The sequence below is a fragment of the Papio anubis genome, chromosome 2, assembly GCF_008728515.1.
Source record: "Papio anubis isolate 15944 chromosome 2, Panubis1.0, whole genome shotgun sequence".
In the NCBI taxonomy this organism is placed as follows: domain Eukaryota; kingdom Metazoa; phylum Chordata; class Mammalia; order Primates; family Cercopithecidae; genus Papio; species Papio anubis.
The window spans coordinates 124294435-124316382 of record NC_044977.1 but is presented as its reverse complement, the minus strand read 5'-3'; the positions used below and the strand labels follow the sequence as shown (position 1 = coordinate 124316382).

Here is a 21948-nt window from a genome sequence, read left to right as displayed (position 1 = left end):
ACCCTTTTATTTCTTTCTCTTGCCTGGATTGCCCTAGCCAGAACTCTCTTTCAATACTTGTTAAATGAGGGTGAGAGGGGACATCCCCTGTCTTGTGCCAGTTTCAAAGGGAATTTTTCCGTTTTTTGCCCATTCAGTATTATATATTGGCTGTGGGTTTGTCATAAATAGCTCTTATTCTTTGAGATTAAGCGTTCCATCAATACCGAATTTATTGAGTGTTTTTAGCATGAAGGGCTGTTGAATTTTGTCAATGGCCTTTCTGCATCTATTGAGATAATCATGTGGTTTTTTGTCTTTGGTTCTGTTTATATGCTGGATTACGTTTATTGATTTTGGTGTATGTTGAACCAGCCTTGCATCCCAGGGATGAAGCCCACTTGATCATGGTGGATAAGCTTTTGATGTGCTGCTGGATCCGGTTTGCCAGTATTTTATTAAGGATTTTCGTGATCGATGTTCATCAGGGATATTGGTCTGCACCTCTTTTGTTGTGTCTCTGCTAGGCTTCGGTATCAGGATGATGCTATTCCCCATAAATGTTAGAGACTCTTTTCTAGCTGATTGAATAGTTTCAGAAGGAATGGTACCAGCTCCTCCTTTGTACCTCCTCTCTTGGTAGAATTCAACTGTAACCATTCCTGGTCCTGACTTTGGTTTGTAGGCTATTAATTATTGCCCTCAATTTCAGAGCCTGCTATTAGTCTATTCAGGATTCAGCTTCTTCTTCCTGGTTTAGTCTTGGGAGAGAGTGTGTCTGGGAAATTATCCATTTCTTCTAGATTTCTAGTTTATTTTGCGTAGAGGTGTTTATAGTATTTGATGGTAGTTTGTATTTGTATGGGATCAGTGGTGATATCCCCTTTTATCATTTTTTTATTGTGTCAATTTGATTCTTCTCTCTCTTTCTCCTTTATTAGTCTTGCTTAGTGGTCTATTAAATTTGTTGTCTTTTCTAAAACCACCTCCCTGATTCATTGATTTTTGAGGTTTCGTGTTCTATTCCTTCAGTTCTGCTCTGATTCATTTATTTCTTGCCTTCTGCTAGCTTTTGAATGTGTTTGCTCCTGCTTCTCTAGTTCTTTTCATTGTGATGTTAGGAGTGTCAATTTTAGATCTTTCCAGCTTTCTTGTGGGCATTTAGTGCTATCAATTTCCTCTACACACTGCTTTTAAATGTGTCCTGTGGATTCTGGTATGTTGTATCTTTTGTTCTCAGTGGTTTCAAAGAACATTTTATTTCTGCCTTCATTTCTGCTATATATACCCAGTCATTCAGGAACAGGTTATTCAGTTTCCATGTAGTTGAGTGATTTTACTGAGTTTTTAGTCCTGAGTTCTAGTTTGATTGCACTGTGGTCTGAGAGACAGTTCGTTATAATTTCTGTTCTACATTTGCTGAGGAGTGCTTAACTTCCAATTATGTGGTCAATTTGGAAAAAAGTGTGATGTGTGCTGAGAAGAATGTATATTCTGTTGATTTGTGGTGGAAAGTTCTGTAGATGACTATTAGGTCTGCTTTCACAGAGATGCCCGATTCCCTGCACATCCTTGCCAACTATCTCGCTGATCTGCCCAACAAGCTGACAGTGCTGGTATTCCCACACACAGGCGGGCAGTCTAAGTCTCTTGCAAGTCTCTGGCGACCTGCTTCATGATTCCGGGTGTTCCTGCACAAGTAATAATAGGATAAGCAGCTCTTCCTGCTGAATTGATCCCTGGACCAATATGCACGGCCTCTTTATCTCTTGGATCTGGATGGGTTTAAAGTCCAAGCCATCAGAGACCAGTATTGCAACCCCCGCTTCTTTTGTCTCCTCCATTTTGGTTTGGTAGATCTCCATCCCTAATTTTGAGCCTATGTACGTCTCTGTATGTGATGGGTTCCTGAATACAGCAGAGAGACTGATGGGTCTTGCTTATCCAGCTCTTGCCAGTCTGTACCTTTTAATTGGAGCATTAGTCCATTTCATACTTAAGGTTAATATTGTTATGTGTGAACTTGATTCTGCCATTATGATATTAACTGGTTATTTTGTTTGTTAGTTGATGCATGGTTCCCAGCCTGATGGTCTTTACATTTTGGTATGTTTTTAAATGGCTGGTACTGGTTGTCTTTCTCCATGTTTAGTGCTTCCTTCCTTAGGGTCTCTTGTAAGGCAGGCCTAGTGGTGACAAAATCTCTAAGCATTTGCTTATCTGTAAAGGATTTTATTTCTCCATCACTTATGAAACTTAGTTTGGCTGGATATGAAATTCTGGATTTAATATTCTTTTCTTTAATAATATTGAATATGGGCCCCCACTCTCTTCTGGCTTGGAGAGTTTCTGCTGAGAGATCTGCTGTTAGTCTGATGGGCTTCCCTTTGTGGGTAACCCGACCTCTCTCTCTGACTGCCCTTAAGTTTTTTTCCTTCATTTCAACTTTGGTGAATCTGGAAATTATGTGTCTTGGAGTTGCTCTTCTTGAGGAGTATCTTTATGACATTCTCTGTATTTCCTGAATTCAAATGTTGGCCTGCCCTACTGGGTTGGGGAAGTTCTCCTGGATGATATCCTGAAGAGTGTTTTCCAACTTGGTTCCATTTTCCCCCTCACCTTCAGGCACCCCAATCAGACATAAACTTTGTCTTTTTACATAATCCCATACTTCTTGCAGGTTTTGTTCATTTCTTTTTCTTCTTTTTTCTTTAGATTTCTCTTCTCGCTTCATTTCATTCATTTGATCCTCAATCGCTGATACTCTTTTTTCCAGTTGATTGAGTCGGTTACTGAAGCTTGTGAATTTATCACATATTTCTCGTGTCATGGTTTTTATCTCTGTCAGTTCGTTTATGGCCTTCTCTGCATTAATTATTCTAGTTATCAATTCTTCCACTCTTTTTTCAAGATTTTTAGTTTCTTTGCTCTGAGTATGTAATTCCTCCTTTAGCTCTGAGAAGCTTGATGGACTGAAGCCTTCTTCTCTCATCTTGTCAAAGTCATTCTCCATCCAGCTTTGATCCGTTGCTGGCGATGAGCTGCATTCCTTTGCAAGGGGAGATGCGCTCTTATTTTTTGAATATCCAGCTTTTCAGCCCTGCTTTTTCCCCATCTTTGTGGTTTTATCTGCCTCTGGTCTTTGATGATGGTGACGTACTGATGGGGTTTTGGTGTAGGTGTCCTTCCTGTTTGTTAGTTTTCCTTCTAACAGTCAAGACCCTCAGCTGTAGGTATGTTGGAAGTTGCTTGAGGTCCACTCCAGACCCTGTCTGCCTGAGTATCAGCAGCAGAGGCTGCAGAAGATAGAATATTGCTGAACAGCGAGTGTACCTGTCTGATTCTTGCTTTGGAAGCTTCCTCTCAGGGGTGTACTCCACCGTGTGAGGTGTGGGGTGTCGGTCTGCCTCTAGTGGGGGATGTCTCCCAGTTAGGCGACTCAGGGGCAGGGACCCACTTGAGCAGGCAGTGTGTCCATTCTCAGATCTCAATCTCTGTGTTGGGAGATCCCCTGCTCTCTTCAAAGCTGTCAGACATAGTCGTTTGCATCTGCAGAGGTTTCTGCTGCTTTTTGTTGTTGTTGTTGTTGTTTAGCTGTGCCCTGTCCCCAGAGGTGGAGTCTACAGAGGCAGGCAGGCCTCCTTGAGCTGCTGTGAGTTCCATCCAGTTCAAGCTTCCCAGCAGCTTTGTTTACCTCTTAAGCATCAGCAATGGCGGTCGCCCCTCCCCCAGCCTCGCTGCTACCTTGTCATTAGATGGCAGACTCCTGTGCTAGCAATGAGGGAGGCTCCGTGGGCGTGGGACCCTCCCAGCCAGGTGTGGTATATAATCTCCTGATGTGCCCGTTTGCTGAGACCCTTGGTAAAGCACAATATTGGGGTGGGAGTTATCCGATTTTCCAGGTGTTGTGTGTCTCAGTTCCCCTGGCTAGGAAAAGGGATTCCCTTCCCCCTTGCGCTTCCCAGGTGAGTCGATGCCTCATCCTGCTTCAGCTCTCACTGGTCAGGCTGCAGCAGCTGACCAGCACCGATTGTCCGGTACTCCCTAATGAGATGAACCCAGTACCTCAGTTGAAAATGCAGAAATCACAGGTCTTCTGTGTCGCTCACGCTGGGAGCTGGAGACTGGAGCTGTTCCTATTCGACCATCTTGCTCCACCCCTGATTACTGCTGTTAGTATTCAGTCTGAGAAATCTTTGTATACCTCACAGCTATTAAGATGATTTTTTTATTTTCATCTAAAACTTATTATTTTACCTTATTTAATTAGCTCAAAAGTCACCTGAAAAATAGTGTTTTTCATTGTTTAACTTAGGGTCAAGTGTTTTTGTTTTGTTATGTTTTGTTTTACGTATTGACACAAAATTGAGCCTCTATAAAATATGCAGAGGACTATCTTTTCTCTACTGTTCTTCTTTTTAATAAACCTTGACATAATATTTGTTATTCTGTTTTGAGTTTCCTCTTCTGTTCCATCAGTCAACTTATCTTTCATTATGCTGATAACATAGCATCTTAATTACCATATTTTTATAGTAACTCTTGATAAAATAGCTAGAGTTCAAGAACTTTGTTGATCTTCAGTATCAGCTTAGTTTCTATCAGCTGTTTACATTTTTATTAAAAAATTAAATAAACTTCTTATTTTCTATGAAAAACTTGCTGAGATTTTGCTAGGATTGTATTAAATCTGTAGAATAATTTGGGGAAAACTGACATCATTATAATCTTGAGTGCTCCAACCCATGAACATTTTGTATTTATTCATTGATTTAATTATGTCATTTTCTTTTTTACTTTTAACATAGAGGTTATATGGGTTGTATGACATATTTACTCATAGATATTTGATTTTTTTGACCATGGTACTTTTTTTTTTTAAGTATTTTCTGGTAGCCAGGTACAGTGGTGCATTCCTGTCATCTCAGCTAGTTGTGACACTGAGGTGGGAGGATTGTATAAGCACAGGAGTTTAAGGCCAGCCTGGGCAACATAGCAAAACAGTGTGTCTTAAATTTTTATTTTCTATTTGTTCATTGCTGTTGTTTAAAAGCTGAAAGCAATCTTTGTATATTGACCTTGTATTAGCCACTTTTTAAAATTCATACATTCCATATTACAAACCTCAGACGATACGTTTAAATTTAACCCATCTATATGATAAATTATATAGATTTTCTGTACTTAATAGATTGAATAAGATCTCTTACCAGTTTGCTAGATGCTGTTGTAATTAATATTTGCTAAATTTTACTATATGCTTTTCTTGTATTTTTCTGAGTAGTTTAATTTTTGAATGTTAAACCATTACATCCTTTTTTGTGTCTTAAGTCTGTTCATGATACTAAAACAAAATAACTTAAACTGGCCATTTAATAGGAACAGAAATGTATTCCTTACAATTCTGGAGAATGGGAAGACGAAGATCAAGCTGCTCTCAGATTTGGTGTATGGTGAGGGCTGCCCTCTGCCCAATTGGCACTTTCTGTTTTCGTGTGTGTGTGTGTGTGTGTGTGTGTGTGTGTGTGTTTTGACATTTTCTTTTCTTAACTTTTATTTCAGGTTCTAGGTTACATGTGAGGGTTTGTTCCATAGGTAAACTCATGTTACAGGTGTTTGTTGTACAGATTATTTTATTACCCAGTTATTAAGCCCAGAACCCAATAGTTATATTTCCCCTCCTCTCTCTGCTCCCATCCAACCTCAAGAAGACCCCAGTGTCGCTTGTTTTCTTCTTTGTGTTCATGAATTCTCATCATTTAGCTCCCACTTACAAGTGAAAACATGTGGTATTTGGTTTTCTGTTCTTGTTTTACTTTGCTAAGGAGAATAGCCTTCACCTCCATCCATGTTTCTGTAAAATACATGACCTCATTTTTTTACAACTGTATAGTGTTTCATGGTGTATATGTACCACAGTTTCTTTATCCAGTCATTGATGGGCATTTAGGTTGATTTCATGTTTTTGCTATTGTGAATAGTGCTGCAATAAACATTTTTGTGCATAAGTCTTTATGGTAGAATCATTTCTATTCCTTTGAGTATATACCCAACAATGGGGTTGCTGGGTTGAATAGTAGTTCTGCTTTTAGCTCTTTAAGGAATTGCCATACTGCTTTCTACAATAATTGGACTAATTTACACTCCCACTAAGAGTGTATTGTTTTCTTTTCTCCACAACCTTGCCAGTATCTGTTAGTTTTTGACTTTTTAGTATAACCATTTCTGAGTGGTATGAGATGGTATTTCCTTGTGGTTTTGATCACACTCTAATGATCAGTGATGTTGAACATTTTTTCCTATGCTTATTGGCCACATGTATGTCTTCTTTTGAAAATTGTCTTTTCATGTCCTTTGCCTGCTTTTTAATGGTGTTGTTTCTTTTTCTCTTGTAAATTTGTTTAATTTCCTAATAGATACAGGACAGTAGACCTTTGCTAGATGTATAGTTTGCAAATCTTCTCCCATTCTGTAGGTTGTCTGTTTACTCTGGTGATAGTTTCTTTTGCAGTGAAGAATCTCAAGTTTAATTAGATCCCACGTGTCAATTTTCACTTTTGTTGTGATTGCTTTTGGTGTTTTTGTCATGAAATCTTTGCCCATTCCTATTTCCAGGATAGTATTGCCTAGGTTAGCTTCCATGGTTTTTATAGGTTTTGGTGTTTTAGTTAAGTTAATCAATGTTATATTAATTTTTGTAAACAGTGTAAGGAAAGGGTCCAGTTGTAATCTTCTGAAGACGGCTAGCCAGTTATCCCAGAACAATTTATTCAATAGGGAGTCTTTTCCCCATCGCTTTTGTCAGTTTTGTTGAAGTTCACATGGTTATAGGTGTGAGGCCTTACTTGTGGTCTCTCTATTATATTCCTTTGTTTTATGTGCCTGTTTCTGTATTGAAACCATGTAGTTTTGGTTACTATAACCTTGTAGTATAGTTTGAAGTTGGGTAACATGATGCCTCCAGCTTTGTTCTTATTGTTTAGGATTGCTTTGGCTATTCAGGTTCTTTTTGGGTTCCATATTAATTTTAAAATAGTTTTTTGCTAGATCTGTGAATTATTGGTAGTTTGATGGGAATAGCATTGAATCTGTAAATTGTTTTGGTCAATTTAATGCTTGATTCTTCCTATTTATGAGCATGGGACTCTTTTTTTTTTTTTTTTTTTTTCCATTTGTTTGTGTCTTCTCTGGTTCCCTTGAGCAGTGGTTAATAGTTCTCCTTGAAGAGGTCCTTCACTTTCCTTGTTAGTTGTATTCCTAGGTGTTTTATTCTTTTTTGGCAACTGTGAATGGGACTGCCTTCCTGATTTGGCTCTCGGCTTAGCCAGTGTCGCTGTATAAGGATTCTAGTGATTTTTGTACATTGATTTTGTATCCTAAAACTTTGTGGAAATTTTTATCTGCTGAAGGAGGATTTGGGCCAAAACTGTGGGGTTTTCTAGACATAGAATTGTGTCTGCAAACAGAGATAGTTTGACTTCCTCTCCTACTATTTGGATGTCCTTTATTTCTTTCTCTTGCCTGATTGACTTGAATAGGACTTCCAATATTGTGCTGAATAGGACTGGTGAGAGAGGATATGCTTGTCTTATGTTGTTTTTCAAGGGGAAGGCTTCCAGCTTTTTCCCATGTAGTATGATGTTGGCTGTGGTTTTTTTAATAGATGGCTCTTATTTTGAGGTGTGTTCCTTTAATATCTAGTTTGCTGAGAGTTTTTCACATGAAGCAGTGTTGAATTTCATCAAAAGACTTTTCTGCATCTATTGAGATAATCATGTGGATTTTGTCTTTATTCCTGCTTATGTGATGAATCACATTTATTGATTTGCACAAGCTGAAGCAACCTTGTATCCCAGAGACGATGCCTACTTGATTGTGGTGGATTAGCTTTTTGATATTCTGTTGAATTTGGTTTGTGAAAGTTTTGTTGAAAATTTTACATCAGTGTTTATCAAGTATATTGGCTAAAGTTTTCTTTTATTGCTGTGTCTCTGCTAGATTTTGGTATCAAGATGATGCTGCTTTCATAGAATGAGTAGAGGAGAAGTCCCTACTCCTCACTTTTTGGAATAATTTTAGTGGGAATGACACCATCTCTTTTTTGTACATGTGGTATAATTCAGTTGTTAATCCATCAGGTTTTGGGCTTTTTTCATTGGTAGGCTATTTATAACTGATTCAGTTTTGGAGCTCATTACTGGTCTGTTCAGGGAATCAATTTCTTCCTGGTTCAGTCTTGGGAAGGTGTATGTTTCTAGCAATTTATCAGCCTCTTCTAGGTGTTCTAGTTCATGTGCATAGAGGTGTTCATGGTAGTTTATGTTGGTTATTTTTTATTCCTTCAAGATCAGTGGTAACATTCCCTTTGTCATTTCTAGTTGTGTTTATTTGTATCTTCTCTCTTTTATTTACTAGTCTGGATAGTGGCCTATTTTATTAATATTTTCAAAACTAACTCCTGAATTCTTGGATCTTTTGAATGGGTTACCTTGTCTTGACTTCCTTCAGCTCAGCTCTGATTTTTGTTATTTCTTGTCTTCTGCTAGCTGTGGGGTTGATTTAGTCTTGCTTCAATTAATTCTTTCAGTTGTGATGCTAAGTTGTTAAATTGAGATCTTTCTAACTTTTGATGTGGACATTTAGTGTTATGAATTTCCCTCTTAACACTGCCTTAGCTGTGTCTCAGAGATTCTGGTATGTTGTATTTTTGTTCTCATTATTTTCAAAGAACATTTTCATTTCTGCCTTTATTTCATTATTTACTCAAAAGTCATTCAGAAGAATGTTGTTTAGTTTCCTTCTAATTGTATGATTTTGAGCAATTTTCTTAGTCTTGACTTCTATTTTTATCTCACTGTGGCCTAAGATTGTGTTTGGTATTATTTTGGTTCCTTTACATTTGCTAAGGATTTTTTATGTCCAAGTACATGGTTGATTTTAAAGTATGTGCCATATGATGATGAGAAGAGTGTGCATTCTGTTGTTTTTGTGTGGAGAGTTCTGCAGAGGTCTATCAGATCCATTTGATCCATTGTTGAGTTCAGGTCCTGAGTATCTTTGTTAATTTTCTGCCTTGATAATCTGTCTAATACTGTCAGTGAAGTATTGAAGTGTCACACTATTATTATGTGGGAGTCTATTTCTCCTTGTACATCTCTAAGAACTTGCTTTATGAATCTGGGTGCTCTTGTGTTGGTAGCATATATATTTAGGACACTTAGGACTTGTTGAATTGAGCCCTTTACCAATACATGATGCCCTTTGTCTTTTTTGATTTTGGCTGGTTTGAAGTTTGTTTTGTCTAAAATTAATTAAGCAACCTGCTGTTTTTCTTGTTTCCATTTGCTTGGTTGATTTTCCTCCACCACTTTATTTTTTTGCCTATGGTTGTCATTACATGTGAGATGGGTCTCTTGAAGACAGCATACCATTGGGTGTTACTTTTTTATTCAACTTGCCACTCTTTGCCTCTTAGGTGGGGCATTTACCACATTTACATTCAAAGTTAGTATTAATGTGTGGATTTGATCCTGTTGTTGTGCTGTTAGCTGGTTATGGTGTTGACTTGTTTAGTTGGTTGCTCTCCAGTGACTCTGGACTGTGTGTTTAAGTGTGTTTTTGTATTAGCTGATAGTGGTCTTTTCTTTCTATATTTACTGCTCCTTTCAAAATCTTTTATAAGGCAAGTCTAGTAGTAATGAAGTCCATCACATTTCCTTATCTGGAAAGGATCTTTTTTCTTCTTCACTTAGGATGCTTAGTTTGGCTCGATATGATATTCGTGGTTGAAGATTTTTGTTTTCTTTAAGAATGTTGAATATAGCCCCCAAATCTCTCTGGGTATCAGATTTCAGCTGAGAAGTCCTCTGAAACCCTGATGGGCTTCCCTTTGTAGGTGACCTCCCTTTTCCCTCTAGCTGCCTTTAACATTCTTTCTTCAATATTGACCTTGGAAAATCCAATAATTACGTGTCTTGAGTATGATCTTTTTGTGTAGTCAAGTAGCCAGACTGTTTTCCACAGGGGTCCCTGCCTTTGCTACACTTCTCAGTGGGTAGCACCTCCCTAACTGTGTTCCCAGCACAGTCTCCCTGTTCCCACCTTAACTCTCTGGCCAATAGCAGTCCTACATTTCTCTGGGATGAAGCTCCCAGAGGTAACAGAGACACCTGCCATTTTTCCTGTTGCTACAACTCCTACCTGCACTCCCCTAAGGCTGGGAAAGAGTGAACAACCTAGGAGTATCACGGGTCTCCAGGACACTGAAACTCACTCATGCAAAAGTGGCCAGACTGTTTACCACATGCATCTCCCCCAGCACAGCTGCCCTGATGCTGCCTAAACACTTCAGTTGGTGACAGCTTTGTATTTCTCTACAGAGGAATTCCTAAAGACAACCCACAGCCCTCTGCCATTATAGCTGCAACAGCACTACCTTACTGTCCTTGGCCTAAGGAAGAAACAAAGAGCCTGGTTGCTTCACTGGCAACTCTAGCATGCCACAGCTGCCACACAGAAGGGAGTGCAGTCTTTCTTCCCTATGAGACCCCATCCATTACTCTTCACCAAGCTTGGCCCTATCTTGGGCCTGCAGCACAGTCACTTCATCCCCTGCTGAACATTTCCATTGACAGAAGTGCTGTGATTCTCTGAGGTGGGGTTCCCAGAAACAATTGACAGCTCTTCTGCCATGCCACTGGAGTGATACTGCTTTTGCTGCCCTCAGACTGGGAAAGCAATAAACATCCTGAGTGCTTTACTTTAACTTCTAGCATGCTGCAACCACTCTAAGGTGAAGAGACCAATATTTGTTTGCTGCTAGCCCTCTCCCCCTAACACTTGTCACCAGGGAGGGTCATCGAGCTTGAGCCTGTAAAGCAGCTACCCCACCTGATGGTGACCATTCCAATTGGCAGTGGCTCTGCATTTCTCTGGGATGGAATCCCAAGAAACAAGTGAAAGATCCTCCGCTACTGCCATTGCCATGGTCCTCACCCATTCTGTGCCCAAGTTTGGGAGACAACAAAAACCCTGAGTTCTCTCAGAGCTGCACTGCACAGCCAGAGAGTGCCAAGAAGAGATCTTCAGCTAGCATTCAAGTGGGAGAGAAACCCACATCCTCATAACACTGAAAGTGAGCACAACTGCAAATACAAGCAAGTATATAGGAGCAACGTGGCTGAGCAAGATCCCACCTACCAGCCATTACACTTAAAGGCCAGGTACTGTATTGCAGCCAAACCTCGGTACCAAAAATAATTTACTAATATACCCCCCTGTGAAACCAATTACAAGAAGTTAGCCACAAATAAAGACCCTCACACAACTTCCATTCTGTAAAATAATCCAGGAATGAAGCCAACTGACTATAATCTAATTACACAACAGTTAAGGGAACATCAGTTCACCCAGGTGAGAAAGAATTAGTGCAAGAACTCTGACAACTCTAAAGGCCAGAGTGTCTTCTTACCTCTAAATGATGACACTAGCTCCCAAGTAATAATTCTTAAACAGAAAAAAAAAAAAAAAAAAAAAAAAAATGGCTGAAATGACAGAATTCAGAATGTGGAGGGCAACAAAGATCATTAAATTTCAGAAGAAAGTTGAAACCTATTACAAAGAATTTAAGGAATCCAGTAAAATGCCTTAAGAGTTGAAAGATAAAATAGCCCTTCTAAGAATGCATGAAACCAAGCTGATGGAGCTGAAAAAACTCACCACAATAATTTTATAATACAATCACAAATATTAACAGCAGATTAGAAGAAAGAATCTCAGAGCTCAAAGACAAGCTCTTCAAATTAGCTCAGCTGGACAAAAATTTATAAAAGATTTTAACAACTGAGCAAAACCTCCGAGAAATATGAAATTATGTAAAGAGATCAAATCAAAGAATTATTGACATCTATGAAAGAGAAAGCAAGCAACTTCAAAACATATTTGAGGATAACTTCCATAAGGACTATCCCAACCTTGTTAGAGAGATAGACATGCAAATTCAGAAAATGTAGAGAACTCATGCAAGACATTATATGAGAAACCATTCCCAAGACACGTAGTAATCACATTCTTCAAGGCCAGTGTAAAAGAAAAACTACTAAATGCGTCAAGAAAGTAGGAAAAGGTTACCTACAGAGGGAATCCCCATCAGGCTAACAGCAAAGCTTTTAGCAGAAACTCTACAAGCTAAAAGAGATTGAGGGCCTATATTCAGCATTCTTAAAGAAAAAAAATTCCAACCAAGAATTTCACATCCAGCCAAACAAAGCTTCACAAACAAATGAGAAATAAGATCCTTTTCAGACAAGCAAATACTAAGGGAATTTGTTATTACTAGGTGTGCCTTAGCATTGGCCCTTGAAGAGTGCTACATATGGAAATGAAAAACTGTTACAGGCTACCAGAAAAAGACACTCAAATGGATAGGCTATCGACACTATAAGCAAATACACAATCAAGTCTATATGACAACCAGTTAACAACACAATGTCAGAACCAAATTCACACATATCAGCATGAACCTTGAACTTAGGTTAAACGCCCTACATAAAAGGCACCGAATGGCAAGTTGTACAAAGAAGCAAGACCTAACTCTAGGCTGTCTTCAAAAGACCCAACAAGAAATGGAATCCTTTAACAGATAAATAACAAGTTCCAAAATTGATTCAGTAATAGACAGCTAACCAACCAAAAAAAGCTCAGGATCAGATAGATGTATAGATGAATTCTACCAGATGTATAAAGAAGAACTGGTGGCATTACTACTGAAACTATTTCAAAAAATTGAGGAGGAAGGATTTCTCTATAACGAATTTTATGAGGTCAGTACCGTCTATACAAAAACCTGGCAGCGATTAAAAAAATCAAAAACTTCAAGCCAATATCCTTCATGAACATAGATGCAAAAATTTTTCACAAAATACTAGCAAAGAGAATCTAGATGTGCATCAAACAATAAATCCACTATGATCAAGTAGGCAACATTCCTGGGATGCAAGGTCAGTTCAACATATGGAAATCAATAAATATGATTCATCAATAAACAGAACTAAAAGTAATCACATGATTATCTCAATAGATGCAGAATAAAAAAAAATCTTTCAATAAAATGCAACATGTCTTCATGTTAAAAACCCTCAATAAACTAGGTATCAAAGGTATGTACCTGAAGAGTGATCACATCCACAGCCAACATTATACAGAAGAGACAAATGCTGGAACCGTTCACCTTTAGAAACAGAACAAAAGAAGGATATTCATCTACTCCCACAACTCCTATTTCACATATTAATGGAAGTCCTAGCATGTGCAATCAGGCTAAAGAAAGCAATAAAAGACATCCAAATAGGAAGAGAGGAAGTTAAACTAATACTAAGAAAAAAAAAAGATATCATTATTATTAATAATTGAGACAGCCGAACATTTATGGTATTTTAAATATTATACTTTTTATTTTGTCTCTTTGTTGTTCATTGCTTCCTTTAGTCCTTTGATGCGTATCTGAATACCCAAAAACTTAGTTACTTAAAACAATGATTTATATTTCTCATGATTTTGCAAGTTTCCAAGGCAGTTTCTGCCACAGTTTCAGCTGGGTTCATTCATGCTGCTTCATTTAACAGAAGACAATGCTGTACTGGAGCTGACTCTTAGCAACAGAGGAGAGCTGATGGTTGCAGACATTCTGTAAACCAGGTACCATCACATTAATGGATTGAAATTTACCATGATTGATGTCTTTAGACAGAAAATGCCAAATGCTATAAATTAGGCATTTTTCCTTCCCATAGAACTGCATTGTTAAACATTTATCAGCACACCACCTATTGGAGGACTGGCTGAACTAAGTTTCAAGATGACTTCACTAGATGTTTTCACTAATTTCTGTCAGCTGACGTTGGCAATTATCTGAGGAACCTCAGCTTTCATCCATGATATAGGTCTGATTACTTAAAAGTGTGTGGTACCTCCCCCCTTACTGTTGTTATTATCTTCTACTTGCTCCTGCTTTTGCCATGTGATATGCCTGCTCCCCCTTCACCTTCCACCATGATTGTAAGCTTTCTGAGATCACCCTAGATGCTTCCTATAAAGCCTGCAGCCAATTAAACCTCTTTTCTGTATAAATTACCCAGTCTTCACTATTTCTTTACATCAGTGGAAGTATGGCATAATATAGTCCACATGACCACTCACACTCCAGAAGTCTGAGCCGACTTCTTTACCTCGCAGTTTCAATGCAACACTCTAAGAGGAACAGAAGTTGAAGTTGCTATCTGTCTTAACAAGTTACATAACATTACTTTGATCACATTCCATTGGTTACTTATGTAGCCTCTCTGATGCCTAGTTTCCTTTATCTATAAAGTTAATGTAGCTTACTAATAGCTTTTATAATAAGAATTAAGTAATAAAACCCCTATGAAACACTTATGACAGTAACTTGTACATTAAAAAATTTATAAATGTCAATTACTATTATTATTTTATACTTTACATCCTTAACATGTCTCATATCGGTCACATTTTTAACCTCATTACCACTGTCTTTGTAAAAGAGGCCCTACTTAAATCCTAGTCTATAGCAATTCTGTCTTAGCACTCATAGCTGTAAACAAATAGTTGTTCATTTGCCAGATTCCCACTTTTAGACTGTAAACCATGGGAGGCTTAAACTCTGGAAAAATCACTCCATTCAATAAACATGTTTTGAATTAGTTTTCTTTTAATACTATGAGATTGCTTAACCTGTTAACCCTTTTCCCATTTTCCCATGTTAATCCTTTCCCTGTTTTCCCTGAAAATACACACTAGCAGCACTTGCAGCTGCAGCATTTACCCTGAGATAAGTGTGCCACAAAACATCTCACTTTTATTATTATTTTTGGATTGCTCTTGAATATTGACTTTAGAAACAAAAGACATCATTCTATTTACAGCGTTCTGTTTTTTTAGTAGTGGTATTTCTGTTTCCAAAATATAGTAATTCTCAATTGATGAAAATGTCAAATCATATAAAACAGAATTTTTATGTTTGATATTAACACCATTCTTGAACAGTTGTTACCCAAATATTCATCTGAATCCAATTTTTCCAAAAATTGGAATCCATTAGAAAATTCTGTTGATTCAAAAGATTCTAATGTTAGTTCTGTTTAGAAATAACTCCAATAACACTTTTTATATTTTATTTTCACATTGAAAGTTGGCCAGATTTGCTTTAGCTTCATAGAGCATGTTTATGTAATTAAATACACACGGGCAGCTAGCTGCACATTTTTTCTAAATGGAAAAAGAGTTCGGTTTTCATTTTTATCATATTGATACAGATATGACAATACATTCTTGGAGAAAAAATTAAGAACATTATTAAACAAATAAATAATTGAATGGTAAAATAATTAAAATACCTTGAGTGATAAATATACAATATTGGTAATTTAAAATACTGTGGCCAATAAACAAGTGTCAGAATGTGAGAAGAAGTATTTTACAGTAGTTGAGTGGACAGACTCTTGATACAGGTTGACTATAATCAGATATCAGCTCAACAGCTTTTGCTGTGACTTTGGTAATACACTTGAACTTTTTGTGTTTTAGTTTTCTCCTGTGTAAAATTAAGATAAGAATATTTGTATCTTAGACCATTATTGTAAGCATTTAGTAAGTTAGTGTATGTAAAGTAATAAAATACTAACGTCACATAGTAACTTCCATTTAAATTTTCTTTGTTATTAATCATATTTTCTGACACTGTCTTCAGAAATCTTTGTTCTAAAAATATCATAAATATTACAGATTCAATTAAATTAGAAAATGTATCACACCACACTTGAAGAAAGTTGAGTATAATGCAAGTATTCTATAGTTTATACCTTTTTGAAAAATGAAACACTATAATACATTTTAATGACATTTTCAGTTTAAATATAGGATAATTACCTATATCTGTTATGCTGTTTTTTTCTGTATTAGTATCTGACAAATATTAACATATATGGTTTGCCTTATGTAAACATGTGGTGTACATAAAAAACTATAAAAGTAAGAAAAATTAAATCATATCTTATAATATCTTGCATTTACTGAATGTCTCTGAAGAACTCTGGTATAGTAGCTCTTATGTAACTAAATTATTTCTTTTGCTTAGTCTTGCTATTTCCACTATTTGTCAATTATCTTTTCTCTTTTAATCCATTTAACATCTCTTAGCTTTTGTTTTTCCTTTTTCAAATTTATCTATTACAACATTAACTTAGCTTTCAAGAGAATAGTTTGTTATTGACTACTATATAACACTAAAACTTGTTTTAGTAACAACTTTGTATCTAAACATTTTTAATACAGTAATTTTCTCAAGCTCCACTTTTACTTTAGACTGCCTCCAGCTACATTTTCATCTCCATATTAGGTTATTCTTGCATTTCTTTAAAGAAATACCTGAGGCTGGGTAATTTATAAAGAAAAAGGTTTAATTGACTGAAATTCTTCAAGCTATACAGGAAGCATGATGCTGGCATCTGCTTGTCTTCCAGGGAGGCCTCAGACAACTTACAATTATAATGAAAGCAAATAGGAGCAAGGTGTCTCACATGGTGAGAGCAGAAGCACAGGCTGGGGGAGGTGCCACACACTGTTAAACAACCAGATCTCATGAGAACTCACCATCACTAATGACACCTCCAAGCAGCATGCTCTTAAACCATGAGAACTTCCCCCATGATCCAATCACCTCCCACCCAGCCCCACCTTTAACATTGGAGGGTACAATTGAACATAAATTTTTGGTGGGCACACACATCTGAGCCACATTCTTCTTCCCCTTGCCCCTCCCACATCTCATGTCCTTTCACATTCCAAAATACAATCATATCTTTCTAGCAATCTCCCCCAAAGTCTTAACTCAGTACAACAATAACTCAAAAGTCTGAAGTCCAAAGTCTCATCTGAGACAATGCTACTCTATAAGCTTATAAAGTCCAATTTAAATAAAAAAAAATTAGCTACTTCCAAGATACAGTGGGAGTATAGGCATTGGATAAATACTCTCATTCCAAAGGGGAGAAATCAGCCAAAAGGAACAAGCTACAGGCTCATGCAAGTCCAAAATCCAGCTGGGCAGTCATTAAATCCTAAAGCTACAATATAATCACCTTTGACTTCATGTCCCACACGTAGGGCACACTGATGCAAAAGGTAGGCTCCCAAAGGCTTCAGAAGTTCTACTCCTGTGATTTTTCAGGGTTCAGCCACCAAAGCTGTTCTCACAGGCTGGCATTGAGTGTTTGTGACTTTTCCAGGCACAGGATGTATGTTAGTCCACTCTGGCTTTTCTATAAAGGATTATCTGAGACTTGGTAACTTACAAGGAAAGAGGCTTTATTAGATTGTGGTTCTGTAGGCTGTTCAGAAAGCATGGTGGCATCAGCTTCTGGGGAGGCCTCAGAATACTTAAAATCATGGCAAAAGGTGAAGAGGAAGCAGACACATCTGTCTGAAGCCCGAGGAAAAGAGAGAGGGAGGAGGTGCTACACAGCTTTAAAGAAAGATCTCATGGGAACTCTATCACAAAAACGGCACTAGGGGGATGGTACTAAATGATACTTGAGAAACTGCCCCTATGATCCAATCACCTCCCACCAGACCCCAACTCCAAAACTGGGAATTGCAACTGAACATTAGATTTGGATGGGGACACAGATTCAAACCATATCAATCTTCTTCTACTGCACGTCTATCTAATCTTAAATCTACTATTTTGCCTCAAACATGTTTCCTTGACTTTTAAAGACAGTACTTGAAATTTACCTGTGTTTCTTTGACTTTTATGGATGCTGGTTAAAATTTACTTCTGTTCTATGCAGTATATATCGTTTCAACAGGTGATATTATTTATCTTTTGTATGTGTCTTACTTCCTCTGAGCCACAAAAAATATTACTCTGTTCCTTTCTCTTAATTTATTTTTTGCATCTATATTTTTCTCTTTACCATTAAAGAATTGGGAGTTCTCTTTTAGTCTGATATTTCAGAAATAAGAAATACTTCAGAAATAAGAAACACTTCAGAAATAAGATTTTTTTTTTTAGAATTTTCTCATTTTGAACTGGTATCTGTTTACAGACCATTTTTAGGGCCAACTATAAAACTTGTTAACAATGTAGTCATTGAGCTGGTTATTTGTCTATAGGCACTTAGCTCTGCTCTAACATTTTGTAATTTCCCTTCCCTGAAGGAAGCTGGAAGCCTAAAAACTTTATTTTAACTGATCCTTTACCATCTTGGTTATTTAGATTCTGCCAGTGGGGGATAATAATGAATTGGAAGGTGGGAGTAAGAAAGGAGTCTTTTATTCTCTGTATATTGCGGTGCCTCTCGAAGGGGGAAGATGGAGATTGAAATATCTGTGATGGTGTCAGTGTTTCTGAATGCACACTGACTGAGCTCTCCAGTGCAATCAGAAGTAGCCCATGTATTACACAATGTACTCATCATTCCTACCATTATAATCAAGCAAAATAGCTCATTTCAGGCTCACATACTTGCCTTTAATTTAATCCAGTTGATGTACAGTTTTGCATTTGCTGACATGAAACAGAAATAGCCCATTATTCACTGGCAAAAAAGTCACAACTTTCAAATGACAAATAGATTAACAAACTCACATTCTGATCCTTGAAAGCCTATTTCTGAGTTCACTTCTTTAACAAATACCAAAGCAGCCAAAGTGTAGTTGGGAAATAAAAGCCTCTCTAGTGATATCAAACAGATGGGAATATAAAGAAAGAAATTGATGGCAGAGAGTTCTACAGAGTTAAAGGAGGGGGTTTTCTGGAGAAGTGACTGGAGATTATGAAGGGGATGGTGAGTAGCTGTTGGAGAGTGTTATGGTCCCTTGCCTTCGTCCATAAGGTCACACTTACCCCCAACAAGCTGAGGGTGATGTCACTGCCTTTTCTTCTGTTGCTATTGCTGCTTCATATGAACTAAGCTGCCCTCTCTGCTCCAGATACTCTTGACACCACCACTGACTCTGCTGAAGCCACTGTAACAGTCGCCGTGTAGACAACACATGAAGCAGCAAAATGACTTTTTCCTTCCTCTTGCCAGTGCACTCATTGTAAAAGCTGTCTCCTGGTAAGCGGCCCTGCAAGTCTGTCCCTTGGAGTTAACAAAAATACAATTTGCAGGCTATTAGTCCCTTAGAAATACAGAGGAAGGGATGGAATGACAATAGGAACTAAGAGACAAAAATAAATAAATAAATGTTATGCACAGGAGTTTGCATGATTTAGTACTTTGGCAATCCTGGTAGGAAAAATTCATCTTTACATAGATTATCCTATTTGGGACAAATATACTGAATTAACTTCTAAACCCAGTGTTAATATGTCTCTTTCTAGAGAAGGAAGAGCCTTGATTCTTAAGATCATTTTGTCGACTAAAATAATCATTAAGACAGCAAAGAACTTTACTGCCAAGTAAAAACTTTCTCTGAGGCTACTACTATCTCCACCAAAAGCTGCCTATGTTAAGTACAACTCCACAGTCATCTGAATTTTCAGGTCCAATCCTGATTATTAAACATTTCCTGCATCAAAGAAGAATGTCAAAAACTGCTCCCTGCTACTACAGGCTTTCTGTTAGGAACAGGAAGATGTCACTACTAGACCTGTACACTACTATAGGCTTTCTGTTGACATTACCGTTGCTATGACATCTGCTAATCTGTAGTAACGAAAGGCATTCTAGTTAAAATACTTGTTTGGAATCTCACAGCCTGTCCCTGTCAGTCATCCTGTCAAGGCAATTCGTGGGATATAGACTCTCTTCTGGTTTATTTGGGAGGAAAGACATGTCCTTATTTCAAAGGAAAGTTTTGAGATCTAGGCTGGTGCATCCTTTAATTTCAATCTATTTCTGCTATGTGTAGTAGAAAACACAGAATTCTGAACTGAGATGGTTCTTTTGCCTTGCTTTCAATTCTAACGAACAGTTTTCCCTGTTTTATATTTCCTGTGCCATTCAGGAGGAAAAAAAGATACATCAGTTTTCTATTGCTGCTCTAACAAATTACCACAAACTTAGTTGCTTAAGTGATACAAATGTATTCCTCTGACATTTCTGTGGGTTGGAGGGCCAAGGGATTCACTGAACTAAAATCAAGGTGTCTGAAGAACTTCATTCCTTTCAGGAAGTTTTAGAGGAGAATCTATTTTCTTGTCAGCTGCTAGAATCTGCCCTCACTTTCCGGTTCATGGCTCTTTTGCCCCATCTTCAAAGATGCCAAATGCAAGTCAACTCCTCATATTGTATCACTTTTACTCCTCTCTCTCTCTCTCTCTCTCTCTCTCTCTGTCAGTCTCTCTCTCTCTCTTCCCCTTTCTCTTACCATAACTGAGAAGGTTTCTATACTTTTAAGGACTCACGTGATTATATTTGCCCACCACAATAATCTCCCAAGGTCCAGGATGCCAATCAGATTTGTAAAGTTTTTTTGGCCATGGAAGATACCATATTCACAAATCTCAGGAATTAGGGCATGGACATTTTGGGGGAGCCGTTATTCTGCCTATTACAAAAGAGTATTATTTCTTACTCCTACTATCTTTTCTTCTTTCCTTCCGTTCTTCCTTTCTTCTGTCCTTCCTTCTAGAATGACATTTTTCACTAAAACTTCCTAATATATTGCAAAGAATTTGAGTACAAAAATCTGTCTTAATTTTGTATAACCCTGGGACCTAGTACAGTGTCTTGGCAGTGAAATATAGTCAAAACAACTATCCCTAATTTATCTTAAAATATTTTTCTTACACCTACTCAGGGCTGGCAATTGTGCAATGTAGTAAGGACAGAAAAGTAAGCAAAGTACAGATGTTTGTGGATCTTAGGGAACAGAGATAGTAAACACAACTTTTAAGTGTCAGAGTGCAAGAGAGCCAGCACTACCTAACTGCTAAACAGCCTCTCTAATTTTCTCCTTCACAAAATAAAAACAACCCAATAATATCTACCTTCAGGTTTTTTTTGTGAAGAATAAAGAGGCTAAAACATCACAAAATATTTTACAAACTATAATGTCCAAACAAAACAAAAAAACACCAAACAAAATGTGTTATCATGTCTGAAGGCACCAAATGTTACTTCAATTGTTGAATTAAATTTTCACTAAAACTCGAGGAACTGCCATGCTATGGGATGGCAATATTTTAAATTTATACCAGAATGGAAGCACTGCCTTTACTGCAATCTTTTGATTTAGGCTTTAAAGAATGGTCATTAATCTCCTCTATGCTGATGTGATTTAGAAGGCAGTGTGTTAGTTTTTCCCACCTAGCATTTGGATGAATGCCATTCTGGCATTTCTTTGTGTAGGATAATTCAAGGGACAGCCATACCGCAGAGATGGTTATTTTATATTGCTCTGTCCAGATTACTTTATCTACTTGTAGGTACTAGAGTCCAATCATTCCTGCCTAGAAATTGAGGAAGGGACAAGATTTATTTTCTCAAGAATTTTTCTAAGAATCTAACACACACACATAAAACACTGCACTAAATGTTGGTAATATGAATATACATACAATCATGTCTCTCCTCTTGTTCACTGTTTACTGTAAAATACAGAAAGTAAACTGATTGTCCTAAAGAATGTGAAGAGTCTTATGAAAACAACAGTAAATCTGTTTTATATACAATACGTTTTCAAGATTTTGTAATTTCTTCCAACATCCTGAAAAATTAGTGCAATTTTCATGCCCAATAGAAAATCTTGAAAAAAAAAATGGCACCATTTCCTCTTCCCTGGGCAACAGATCTGGAAAAAAAAAAAGAAAAAAAAAAAAAAAAGACAAGTAAATGAGAAGTTTTGCATCCCTCTCTTTCACTTTCTAGAAGAGACTCACAGAACTCAGAAGGAAAACAGCAATAAGAAAACAAGATTTGAGCAGGGAAGAAGTGAGGTAAGGAT

General features: G+C 37.4%; 1 long non-coding RNA gene across 12 annotated transcripts in view; it reads right to left on the bottom strand.

Moving 5' to 3' along the window:
* LOC103882209 overlaps positions 1-21948 on the bottom strand; it is a 107519-nt gene that overhangs the window by 11999 nt on the left and 73572 nt on the right. For 8 of the 12 annotated variants that reach the window (XR_004182233.1, XR_004182235.1, XR_004182232.1 and 5 more), the window contains 4 exons: positions 21680-21795; positions 18902-19139; positions 17133-17312; positions 13145-13207 (listed from right to left, as the gene is read on the bottom strand). This is a non-coding gene — a long non-coding RNA (uncharacterized LOC103882209). Of the gene's footprint in view, positions 1-13144; positions 13208-13380; positions 13664-17132; positions 17313-18901; positions 19140-21679; positions 21796-21948 lie in introns of those variants that run through there. The other 4 variants (XR_004182231.1, XR_004182225.1, XR_004182230.1 and 1 more) reach the window with 4 other exon arrangements.